We start from the raw sequence: 13492 nt of genomic DNA, 5'->3' as shown, positions 1-13492 counted from the left end.
TTTGCTTATGCTAATTTAAGTAATATTGTTTAATTTGATTTTTTGAATTTTTATTTTTGAGACAGACTCTCACTGTCGCCAGGCTGGAGTGCAATGGCCTGATCTTGGCTCACTGCAACCTCCGCCTCCCAGGTACAAGTGATTCTCCTGCCTCAGCCTCCCAAGTAGCTGGGACTACAGGCACCTGTACTACGCCTGGCTAATTCTTGTATTTTTAGTAGAGACAAGGTTTCACCATGTTGGTCAGGATGGTCTCGATCTCCTGACCTGGTGATCCGCCCACCTCGGCCTCCCAAAGTGTTGGGATTACAGACATGAGCCACAGCACCCTGCCATATCGTTTAATTTGTCATAAAATACTCCTTAAGTCCAAAAAGTGTAACAATTTATATACATTTAGTATTTTTTTACTATTATATATGTGTGTATACAAATCATTTACATGCTGTAAATGATGCCTTAAAGAGAAAGGGAGAGAGAACTCAAGTACAGCTATTTTCCATTGTGATTGTAAACTCCCCATTTATCTTTTTTTTTTTTTTTTTTTGAGATAGAGTCTCACTCTGTTGCCCAGGCTTAGAGTGCTCAGCTTACCAAAACCTCCGCTTCCCAGATTCACACAATTCTCCTGCCTCATCTTCCGAGTAGCTGGGATTATAGGCGTGCATCACACCTAGTTAATTTTTTTTTTTTTTTTGTATTTTCATTAGAGACATGGTTTCAGTTTCACCATGTTGGCCAGGCTGGTCTTGGAACTCCTGACCTCAGGTGATCCACTCACCTCAGCCTATCAAAGTGCTGGGATTATAAGCATGAGTTACCACACCCGATCCTCATTTATCTTTTTATCTTCACAGCCCTAACACAGTGCCTTATACACCTTATTATTTATCTGAGACAAGGTCTTTCTCTCCTATAGGCTGGAGTGCAGTGGCCTGACCATGGCTCACTGCATCCTCGACCTCCCAGGCTCAAATCATCCCACCTCAGCCTACCTCCCTACCCCTGCCTCCATGGAAGCTGGGACTGGAGGCACATGCCACTATGCCCAGATAATTTTATTTATTTTTTTTGTAGACACAGGGTCTCACTATGTTGTCCAGACTGATCTCAAAACCCCTCGTCTGAAAAATCCTTCTGCCTTGGCCTCCCAAAGTACTGGGATTGCATGGTCTTGAGCCACTACACCTGGCCCCTCATACACATTTTACAAATGTTTATTGAATGGACATGCAATTTAAAAAGAATGAAATTCATTTGGTCAAAATAAAAAACGTAGTTGTGGAGTTTTCAAAAGCATTTCATTTCAAACTAATAAAAGATGTTCTTTGTATTTCTCATCAGCATAATTCTGTTTAAACACAGTCACATACACAAAGAAATGCTGTTTTCTATTTTCTTTTTTTCTTTTTTTTGAGACGGAGTTTCACTCTTAAGACCCAGGCTGGAGTGCAGTGGCACGATCTCGGCTCACCACAACCTCTGCCTCCTGGGTTCAGGCAATTCTCCTGTCTCGGCCTCCTGAGTAGCTGGGATTACAGGCACGTGCCATCATGCCCAGCTATATTTTTTGTATTTTTTAGTAGAGACGGGGTTTCACCATGTTGACCAGGATGGTCTCGATCTCTTGACCTCGTGATCCACCCGCCTTGGCCTCCCAAAGTGCTGGGATTACAGGCGTGAGCCACCGCACCCAGCTGAGTTTTGATTTATTAAGATTTTGTGTTAGCTCATGGGACTATGAGGCCTCTTTAGTAGTCATTCAGACTGTTCACAGACTATTCCAGTTCTCCTCTTTCTGGGCACATGGTAGAAATGCATTTCCCCTTCTCCTTGAATTTGGGTGTAGTTAAGTGACTTTTGGCCAATGAAATAGCAGTGGAAGTTACATGTGTCACTTCCAAACAGACGCCCTTAAGAGCCAGTGCATGCCAGGTATGATGGCTCACGCCTATAATCCGAGCACTTTGGGAAGCTGAGGCAGGTGGATCACAAGGTCAGGAATTCGAGACCAGCCTGGCCAACATGGTGAAACCCTGTCCCGACTAAAAATACAAAAATTAGCTGGGTGTGGTGGTGGGCACCTGTAATCCCATCTACTCGGGAGGTTGGGGCAGGAGAATCGCTTGAAGCCGGAAGTAAGCCGAGATCACACCATTGTACTCCAGCCTGGGCAGCAAGAGCAAAACTCAATCTCAAAAAAAAAAAAAAAAAAAAAAAAAAAAAAAAAAAAAAAAGCCAAGGTACAATCACCACACCCTTTTCCCTGTCTTAACAACTGTGGAAGCACATGTTGAGATACAGCCTCCGACAGACTGAGATTGACCATTTGTAATGGAGTTCTCTTGCTGACCTGCTTGGGCATGTAGTATGACAGAAAAAAATTCTTTGCTGTTTAAAATCAATAGGATGTGAGAGTTCTTTTGTTACTCCAGCAAAATCTATCCTGCCTGGTATACTGAATAAACCTCTTTCTCATGAATGGAGTGAAACAATGAATAGCTCTGGCCCTCTATTTTCAGAATGGTATCATTTTGTACAGCATTATCATTTAGAGAATACTTTTGAATGGAAGTGTCCCTCATTATCCAAACTCTCATCATCCAAACACAGGAACTGAATGGATTCTGATAAATTTTTAGATCAACACCTCATTCTCTCAACTCTCTGTAATTGCCATCTTGAATTCTGGAACCACATACATTTGGATAGGTGCAATTCCTTGCCTTCCAAACTCTTGCCATCTGCACTCAGAAATGGAATAAATTTAGACATTGAAGGTTCTTGATATATTATTTCATTTGCACTCTTAAAGTTGTTTTTCTACTACCCAGTACCCAGTAGATTCTCAACATTTATTCCATAAATGAATTCATGTGCTGTCATCATTCTAATTTTACAAATAAGGAAATAGAGAGGTTCATCAACTTGCTGGAAACAACCCTGCACACACATTAGTGGTACAATCCCAGATTTTCTGGCTGCAAATCTTCACTCCTTCCTCTATGTACCATGCTTTCTTAGGTCTCTTATAGTTATAGAATGCTTATGATAGTAAATTAACAGTACAAATAGTATTTGTGATAAAAAATGTCAATCACATATTTACATCCAAGAATAATTAAAGTCATTTCTCAAAAACTTCTAATTGGCTACACCAGTCTACTTCATAGACACTAAGTACCCTGAAGCACAGAACAAGGAGGTGCCCTAGAGGTCCTTCAACAGGCAACTTGCAGAACAATGAAGAAATGTGAAAGAATTGGGGGAAAGCAGTGTTCTTCTTTGCTACACAGTATGTTAAGATCCTGACTTTTAGATTATCTTCACTTTGGTCCTTACCAAATTGGCTAACCTCAACTCTTCCCAATTCTCATCAAACCTCAGTTGTACAAAATACTAATAAAAAACTGCCCGAAGAATAGACAATTCATCTATTTTTATTTTTTGAAATGGAGTCTCACTCTGTCACCCAGGCTGGAGTGCAGTGGTACCATCTCGGCTCACTGCAACCTCTGTCTCTCAGGTTCAAGGGATTCTCCTCCTTCAGCCTCCCAAGCTGGGACTACAGGTATGTGCCACCACCTCTGGCTACTATTGGTATTTTCAGTAGAGACAGGGTTTAATTGTATTGGCCAGCCTGGTCTTGAACTCCTGACCTCAAGTGACCCACTCGCCTTGGCCTCCCAAAGTGCTGGGATTAGAGGTGTGAGCCACCACACCCAGCTAATCCATACATTTTTATGGGTTCCGTGGTCCTCAATTTGTGTTACATAGTCAAATAAATTTGGAAAAGATCACAAACTATATCCCTCTTTAAAACAGCAACTTGAACATTAGCATAGTAAATCTTCAAGATATTCCGTAGTAAAACTAGTTAAATTTTCTAATCTAGTTATCTCAAACTTACTTGAGCTCAGAATCTTATTACAAGCAAGAAAATATTTTCTCATTCCTTAGAACACAGTTTGGGAAATACTGTTCTAGATCATTCTAAACAAGTGACTCCTTTAGAGAACTTATTGTTACAGTTTTATTACTCTCCTGTATTGAAAAACACTGTTGTGCAAAATTCACTATTTTTGGTAGGGGTGTTTTAAAGATAATGTCTACTGCATCCCATATCTCCTTTTTATTAGGGCCCATGAGGAAATCTGCCTCTAAGGACTCATTACTGGAAAACACCTTGCTTAGGGCAGAACTGTTTTTTTTGTGTGTGTGTTTTTAAAAATCTTGGAATTAGAAACACAATGAAACTTTGTTTTATTTTTATTGATTTTTTTTGAAACAGGGGTCTCGCTATGTTCGCCAGGCTGGTCTTGAACTCCCTGAGCTCAAGTGATCCGCCCACCATGGCCTGCTGGGATTACAGGTGTGAATTACCACGCCCGGCCAAAACAGGCTGAAACTTATGTTGTTCCTTCTTCTTTTTTTCCTAGTTCCCAGGAAGCCCAAAGCCCAAACTGTGACTCATCTCTAGTACAGGATCTTATAAAAAGGAACTTGATATTATCTTTTTTCTTGACATCTTATTCTCTTTCTGCTCTACTTCAATTTTCCGAGTTTGTTTTATCCTATGGTACTACATGGTCACTAATTTGCTTCAAATATATCGTTTCTGAAACTATATATTGTATATATTGCATCTTCTTACAATTTCATGTTGATTCCTCCCTTCCTGCCCCATGATCCAACAATGTCAGCGTAATCATCTTTGCGTAAAAGTATTCCCTTAAGTCATAACAAGCCAATAGGACACACACATTCACAATGCAGTCAAATCTGTAAATGCTGAAAACGACGGGGGGTGGGTCATGAATGTTTTTTTTTTTTTTTTTTTTTTTTGCCGCCAGAGGTCTAATAACCAAAAAGAGTTATTAAACTGTTTCCTAACAGGAAGGAGAATCAAAATTTATTTAGAACCAGCAGCTGCCAGGCACTTAACAGCAGCTCCATTTTTCAAAGCAAGCAGAAGGGGCATTTGCACATCTAACTTCTGGAAGAAGGCACCAGAAGCAGTATTGGGAGGGTGCAGGGGTGAGTGGGGAGAGCCTGTTTGTTCCTTTTGAATGCTATCAACTTGCCGACTATTAAAGAATATTTTAAAAAATGAAATGAAGCGATAAATAACGACAGTAACGCTTTACTCTTTGACCCAGAAAACTTTTTCCGCCAGCTTCTGATCCCAGAGTATGCACTGAAATAAATGCCTAAATGCAAAAGTTGCACCAGGCACGCCGAGTCTCGGCAAAATGAAGTCCCGGTCTTATTTTCCACCACTCCGGGGGCGAGGCTTCTATTTAAAAGAAAAACTTAAAACACTTAGGTCAGAATTGCCTGCAAGTAATAGGAAGAGGGAAAAAACCTCTCAAATGGTTTCCCGTTTGTTTTATTGGCAGGGACAGTCCATGAAAGCAGCAACTTGTGCACCGCAGTCCGCTCCTCACCGCCGGCCACCAGCGCCGCGTCCACAACTTTCCACAACTCGAGGGCGCCCCGGGCCGCGGCTCCAGCGCTCGGGAGTGCACAGCAGGGAGGCAAGGCCGGGGTTCGAGCCTCGGGCGCGGTATGTGGAGGCGCTCGCTCGGCCCAGCCCCTGCGGACTTGGGGGCCTCGCAGTCGCCTCCATGAGGGGCCGCGTCTTCCCATCCGGCGCGTTCGGGGCGGCCGCGGCGGGGCGCGAGAGTCGCGTGGGGGCGGGGAGCGGGCCCCGCCGCGCGGGCCAGCCCGAGGCGGCCCCCTCCCCGACACCGAGGAGGAAGTCGCACTTACCGCGTCGCGCTCTGGAGGCGGCCGGAGGTCCCGGCGGGCGGGGCGGCCAGGAGGGAGGAGCGGGGGAGGCGGGGGCCGGGGCCGGCGAGCTGAAGAGAAGGATGCTCGGCCCCTCGCGCGCCCCCAGCCCCGTCCCGGCAGCCTCACCCCCGGCGCCGGCCGGCCCGGAGCGAGACACTCCCGCTCCGTCAGGCGGCGCCAGGCTGTGGGGGTCAGAGTCCCCGGACGGCCCCGGAGGGGGCGGGCGAGTCTGCGGGGGTCGGGGACAGTCTCGCCCGTCAGTCCCGGCGCGGCGCGAGAGGCTGCCCGCCCCGCCTCCTCCCGTCAGGCCCCGCCCCGCCCCCTCCCGCCAGGCCCCGCCCCCTCGGCGAGCCGCGCTTCCCGGGAGACCGCGGCCGCCACTGCTCCGCCGGCGGTTTCTTTGCTCCCCTGCGCGGCGTGGGGACGGCCGAGCAGCGGGGCGGGAGAATAGGGGAAGGGGAGCGGCTGTGGCGAGGGGATTTAGTGGGGGAAGGGGACGTCAGCCTGGGCGGGGCTCTGGAGAGGAGCGGGCGTGGCGTAGCGGACCTGACAAAGATTCTGGTTGTTCCCCGCCCCTTGAAACTGGGGTTAGGGGAATTCCTGGGGGTGGAAGTTAGGAAGAGGTCCCTCTGCAGGGCTGGAAGGCCGTGAGAGAGGCGGCCTCTGTTGTCTCAGAGCTTAGACGGAACTCACCCAGACTCACCTCTGTTCTCCAGCCTAAGTAACCATTCCCCTTGCAATAATCTGAAAATTATTACGCTTTAGGTGATGGGTATGTGCCATCGCAATTATGATCCTCAGCACTGTGACCATAATCATTGTTTTCCAGTGTTGGGATAATAAGAATCTGAAAAAATAGGTTCTTTATTCATTCCTCTACCCAACATTGGACTCTTCCTATATGCTAGGTTATGAGAATAACAACTAATTTATTTGGCGCCTTACGAAAACACTAAGTACTTTACATGTTAATTCACCATCAGGTTTAAGCAAAACAGCTATGGTCCCTGCCCCCAGGAGCTTATGATGCATTAGGAAGTGAGGGATTTCCGTACTTTGTCTCAGAGAGATGTGTAAACCAAATGCTCATCAGCTTTTGGTTCTTAAAGTAATGCGTATGTTTGTTATTCGTATATTGAGTGTTTGCTACTCTGAGCTAGCTGTATGGTGTCCATCCGTGATGGTTGAATATGGTCATTCTCCCCCAAATAACATTTGTTCAGGAGATCTTCAGTATGTCTCCCCAATAAACACTAAATGCAAGCAAAGCAAGTGGTCCAGAAGACTGATAATCAAATAACATAACCAAATTGTGGTAGCAGCCTGGGGTGGCTGGGAGATCTATTTAGGGATGTTTTGTGCATTTCCACTTGGGGAAGTGGTTAGGAAAAAACAACAATGTAAAAGAATGAAGCTTTGACGTGGACTGCTAGTTCAAAGGGAAGCGGATGGGACGATTTAAGATTGGTACAGTTAGGAAGAAGATATATCACAAACTCTCCCAAGGAGGGCTCCAACTGCAAAGTACAGGATGTACAGGATACATTTTTTTATCCGAGCTATGTGGAGGAGACACCCTCCACCTCCTATGCAATGGACACCTACACCAGGAGATAAAAAATACCTCAGTAACTTTGTCTTTAAGTATAAAAGACAGTTATGTAAACAAACCCACTGCTTGAATTTTTGGAATTTGGTACTATGTTTCAGCCCTTATTGGATTTTTCAGTGTTAACCTTTGTGTACATTAACAGCAAATGACATTCTTCTCATAGTTTTTTTTCCCCTCCCTGCTCATAGTTACTTGTTCAGTTTTGGATTTTTAGTTCAGTATTTTTCTTTCAGGTTTATAATGAGAAAGACTAGAAAAGCATTGTAATCCAATTAGATTACGATTTCGGTAATTCCTAATTTGGCTGATGGCTCATGCCTGTAATCCCAGCACTTTAGGAGGCGGATCACGAGGTCAGGAGTTTGAGATCAGCCTGACCAACATGGTGAAACCCCCTCTCTACTACAAATACAAAAATTAGCTGGGTTTGGTGGTGCTCGCCTGTAATCCCAGATACTCAGGACGCTGAAGCGGGAGAATTGCTCGAACCCGGGAGGCGGAGGTTGCAGTGAGCTGAGATTGCACTCCAGCATGGGCCACAGGGCGACACTCCGTCTCAAAAAAAAAAAAAAAAAAAAAAACTTTAAGTAATAGGCATTCCCGGCAGGGCGCAGTGGCTCACGCCTGTAATCCCAGCATTTTGGGAGGCCGAGACAGGCAGATCAAGTGGTCAGGAGATCAAGATCATCCTGGCCAACATGGTGAAACCCTGTGTTTAGTAAAAATGCAAAAATTAGTCGAGTGTGGGGTAGCGTGCGCCTGTAGTCCCAGCTACTAGGAAGGCTGAGGAAGGAGAATCATTTGAATCCGGGAGGTAGAGATTGCAGTGAGCTGAGATCACACCACTGCACTCCAGCCTGGCGACAGAGCAAGATTCCATCTTAAAAAGAGAAAAAGACAATGAAATAGGCATTCCCATACACGATTTTTTTTTCCAGCTGAAATATATTGCTCGTTCTATCCTGAAACCTATTTTATTTACTGATCTGTATTTTCAGCCCGTGTGCTCCATCAGTCCAGTCAGAAGGATTAAATAGAACGTCCCTTGTGATCTGGCTTCCTCCACCAGCTCTCACGCTGGTGGACACTAGACTCCTTCCTCTTCTGCTAGCAGGCCAAGTACTTGCCCATGCAGCCTTCACATGTTCCTCTGTCTAGCACGCTCTTAGCTGTTCTCACAACAAACTCCCTCCTCCATCATGTCCCTTTTCCTGACTTTCCATATGTAAACCTGTGACCCACCCCCAAACTCCCCACTTCAGCACTGAGCACTACCTGACATATACATCTGTTTGTCTGTCTACTCCGACTGGAATGTAAGCATCATGAGAGCAGAACTTTGTTTTGTTCACTTTTAAAACTCCAGTGCCTATTATTTACCATGTCTGTCACATAGTAGATACTTAACAAATATTTTTGAATGAATGAACGAATCCAAATAGGAGAAATAGCTTGTATTCCTTTTGTAATGGACAAATGGTTTTCATGCAAGTTATCTTGTAACTGAGTAATGTGACTCAGATATATTAATAAGATCTAAAACACAGCCCACATTTATCTTATTCAAAAGTAGAATCTGGCTGGCCACGGTGGCTCACGCCTGTAATCCCAACACTTTGGGAGGATGAAGCAGGTGGATCACTTGAGATCAGGAGCTTGAGACTAGCCTAGATAACACAGTGAAACCCCACCTCTACTAAAAACACAAAAATTAGCTGGGCGTGGTGTTGGGCGCTTTAATCTCAGCTACTTGGAAAACTGAGACAGGAGGATTGCTTGAACCCAGGAGGTGGAGGTTGCAGTGAACTGAGATCGAGCCACTGCACTCCAGCCTGGGCTACAGAGCAAGACTGCATCTCAAAAGAAAAAAAAATGTAGAATTTGAAAAGACTTTTTATCTCTCATTCTGGCAATACTAAGGAACAGGATTTGAAGAAGAACTCACAGATAAGAATTTATGCTGAGATCTTACAACTTCGCCCATAAATGGATCCACAGAATCAGAGGGAATGTTGGATCAATGCATGCTGTGCAAGTCTTAATATTTTCCATGAAAGGAAACACAGCCATGATCAGAAAATTTGACAACTCTACTGATAATTTGATACATGATGTCAGTGGGATGTCTTTTGTGAATGCTTAAATTATTTTAATTGGTAATTATGATGATGAGGTTAACAATGTTTTAGTCTGGTTAAAGTGTATTACCAATAGATAGTAAAGAGAACGTAACCCTAATATTTAAATACCCTTAATAAAGAAATGGAAGGCCAGGCGCGGTGGCTCACGCCTATAATCCCAGCACTTTGGGAGGCCGAGGCGGGTGGATCACGAGGTCAAGAGATCGAGACAATCCTGGTCAACAAGGTGAAACCCCGTCTCTACTAAAAATACAAAAACTAGCTGGGTATTGATGGTACATGCCTGTAGTCCCAGCTACTTGGGAGGCTGAGGCAGGAGAATTGCTTGAACCCAGGAGGTGGAGGTTGTGGTGAGCCGAGATTGTGCCATTGCACTCCAGCTTGGATAACAAGAGCGAAACTCTGTCTCAAAAAAAAAAAAAGAAAAGAAAAAAGAAAAAAAAAAAAAGAAATGGTCTGATTTTTCATTTTCTGCTCTGCCTCCTGGGTGTGTGGGTGGGGCAGATTAAAAGATTAAACTATGATTATACACATTATATCTGTTCAAAATCTGGATCCCAGGAATGTGATCTCTTTTAGAGGACTTAGGATTTCTTTTAGCAGTATTTCTGCTCTCCAGATTTTGACATGAACAGCCTCCTGTGGAAACAGTCTCATTAAAATAGAGAGCTATATAAAAATGACCAGGTCATACCCCTGGAAGGTGAATCTCCAAATCAGGAGAGACAGGTTGCCAAGTAAACACAACTAAAAGGGTGTCCCCTTGAAGTTTACCTCATATTATCCCTCTGGTTTCCCTTGGTTCACCTGGAAATTTGGCCCAAATGCAAAAAAAGAAAAAAAGAAAAGACAAGAAAGAGAATTTCCTTAGCTTCCTTAACCACAGCTAAACCAATCTAGAATTTTCTGAGTGAACTTTGCTAAAATCTAAAGGAGAATAAAAATGGAAATTATTACTATTATGGAAAATGTAAGCAACACCGGTAACTTTATTCATTTGTTCAGCTTCTCTTCTACAATTTCCATTCTTATAGAAACAAATTTCCATCCCCAAGGGGAGATAGAAATTTGCAGGCAACCTGCCTGGTTTCCTTCTCTCTAGGCTCTCTTTCTCTGCACAGTAAGGTCATTTTTCTGTCTTTTTTTTTTCTTTTTAGGGTCTTGCTGTGTCGCCCAGGCTGGAGTGCGGTGGCATGATCCTTCCACCTCAGCCTCCCGATTAGCTGGGACTACGAGCCACCATGCTGGCTAACTTCATTTTGTAGAGACAGAGTCTTACTATGTTGCCTAGGCTGGTTGCAAACTCCCAGGCTCAAGTGATCCTCCTCCCCCTCTGCCTCCCAAAGCGTTGCGATTGGTGTGGGCCATCACACCTGGCCCCGTTTTCTGTCTTTCACATGGGTGCCGCAAGCCTGTCCCAATCACAGCCAAGGTTAAAAGCTCCACTTGTTCTCCCTCATCATTCTTTTGATTAGAGGGATGTGGCATAGTCTGAGTCAAACTACGGGACTATGGTGACTGTCCTAATAGATAAGCTACTTCTTTGGGTGAGACTCACTCTTTACACCCGTTGGGAAGGTCATTACCAACCCACTGTCAGGCCACTCCTTGTGGTCCCCACAGCATTCCCGAAAGAACTGCCCCACACGACATAGGGGACGTGGGGAAGGAATGTGCATTCTCTCATGCACGTATTTCCATTCACCCATGCATAAGTAGGTCTCCTATAACCAGGCCATGGTTACTGACTGAATAAAAAGGTCTTTGCAAAAGGACTTTCCATACTTCCTGCCAGTCTCCTTAACCTTTCTAAAACACAAACTTAATTCTGTTCCTCCCCCAGGACCATGCTTAACATACTTTAGTGATTCTATTGCTTTCAAGGTGTAATGTTCAAAAACCTTAGCATTGCTGTAAAGTCCTTGTAATCGAACCCGTTTTCCTCTGCAGCCCTGTGCCTATTCAGCATCCAGGACGTATCATTTCTCCCACACCTGTGCTTTTAAATAAGTTTCCTCCATCCGAAATACCCTTCTTTCCAATATCTGCTAGCCCTCAAGACTCAGATCCAGGTTTACCTCCTCTGGCAATCTTTATCCTGAAGTTTCCAAGCTGAGCGAGTTCCTTCTTTGTGCCCCCACAGTACCCTGGATGCCCCTTCAGTTGTAGCGGTTACTCAGTGGGCTGTGAACACTGGCTTACTTATCTGTCTCCTTGATTAGCTGAGAGGTCTTTGAGGGCAGGCACTCAGAAATATTTTCTGAATGAATGAATGAATGAATGAGAACCACCCTCCCTGCTGCCCATGAAACCTTTATAAACAACAGCTTATTTGAGTATGGCCATTTCCCCCCAAGTGTTATAACATATACAGACAGGACGAACCTTTCCTCTAATTTATAGTGTTTTACTACAAGTTTCATGAAACTTTAGAAGGTCATTAACTTAGGATTTCAGAAACTCACAAGGACAAGGTATGAACACAAAGTACTTGTAGTTATTTCCGTGCATTAAAAAAAATATTTCATACTTCCATGTATTAAAAAAATTATTTCAGCGTGTCTGTATATATATATTTTTTTTACATTTTGAAAATAACAGTTGCAAGACTAGTAATTGATGTTGATGTCTCATGAGTTAAAGATGTTCCAGGATGTGTCTTTGTATTTGATACATTACTTCCTGATTTCCTAACAGACTGGAACTACCCAATCTGGCTTCTATTTTCATGTTCTGAGAGAACAAGTTCATAACCACTATACAAGTTTAAGCATTTAGGTTTGTTACTGTGCTGACAGTTTGTGTATAGAATACATAAACTATTATGAAGAAGGCTATAGCATAGAAAACACTGCTACTTGTAATGAGAGAATGAATAAAGATGAATCAGACAGATATAGAAACTGAAAAGTTCTTATCAATTATTATTAAGCTGCTGCTTCTACCTGCATTTTGTTCATCTTTGTAAAAGCACATATCCTCTGTATTCACACTTGCATTCTATATTCAGTGACTATACTTAGCACAGAATTCTTGGGGAAAGATTCTGGCTAAGTAACAAGCAGCTGACCTGAAATACAAAAACAGTGAATGAATAGAAGGTGGCACGCTCTGTACGCAGAAGCCATTCAGAGTCAATGGGCTAAGCAATAAAAAGAAGGAAAAAAACAAAACCAAACCAAGCATTTCATTCTCCTCTGCTCTATCCCCAAGAATATCAAGAAATGCTACTACTTTGAATCAGATGGGCTCTCTTGTTGCAGCCAGTTCTATTGTACTTTAGGTTCTGGGGTACATGTGCAAATCATGCAGGATTGTTGCATAGGTACATACATGGCAATGTGGTTTGCTGCCTCCATTCCCCTGTCACCTATGTCTGGCATTTCTCCCCATGTTATCCCTCCCCAACCTCCCTAGCCACTGCTGTCCCTCCCCTAGTCACCCCCAACAGACCCCAGTGTGTGATGTTCCCTTCCCTGTGTCCATGTGTTCTTACTGTTCAACACCCACCTATGAGTGAGAACATGCAGTGTTTGATTTTCTGTTCTCGTGTCAGTTTGCTGAGACTGATGGTTTCCAGATTCATCCAAGTCCCTACAAAGGACATGAACTCATCGTTTTTTATGGCTGCATAGTATTCCATGTGGTGTATATGTGCCACATTTTCCAGTCTATCATTCCTGTCCAGTCTATCATTGATGGGCATTTGGGTTGGTTCCAGGTCTTTGATATTGTAAACAGTGCCACAATGAACATATGTGTGCATGTGTCTTTATAATAGAACTATTTATAATCCTTTGAATATGTATATCCAGTAGTGGGATTGCTGGGTCAAATGGAATTTCTATTTCTAGGTCCTTGAGGAATCGCCACACTGTCTTGCACAATGGTTGAACTAATTTACACTCCCACTAAAGTGTAAAAGTGTTCCTGTTTCTCCACATCC

The 13492-nt window shown here is 43.9% G+C and overlaps 1 protein-coding gene across 3 annotated transcripts in view; it reads right to left on the bottom strand.

Annotated features, from left to right (window-relative positions):
- The window catches only part of KLHL5 (kelch like family member 5), a 92076-nt gene extending 86188 nt beyond the window's left edge, over window positions 1-5888 (bottom strand). For 2 of the 3 annotated variants that reach the window (XM_039468346.2, XM_039468347.2), the window contains exon 1: window positions 5773-5888. The gene's annotated coding sequence lies outside the window, so the exon portion shown is untranslated. The remainder of the gene's footprint in view (window positions 1-5772) is intronic. The other variant, XM_039468348.2, reaches the window with a different exon arrangement.
- Window positions 5889-13492: the final 7604 nt, after the last annotated feature.

The sequence above is a fragment of the Saimiri boliviensis genome, chromosome 3 (genome assembly GCF_048565385.1).
Source record: "Saimiri boliviensis isolate mSaiBol1 chromosome 3, mSaiBol1.pri, whole genome shotgun sequence".
NCBI classification, from domain to species: domain Eukaryota; kingdom Metazoa; phylum Chordata; class Mammalia; order Primates; family Cebidae; genus Saimiri; species Saimiri boliviensis.
Note: the sequence above shows the minus strand (reverse complement) of the source record. Positions and strands in the feature narration are given on the sequence as shown.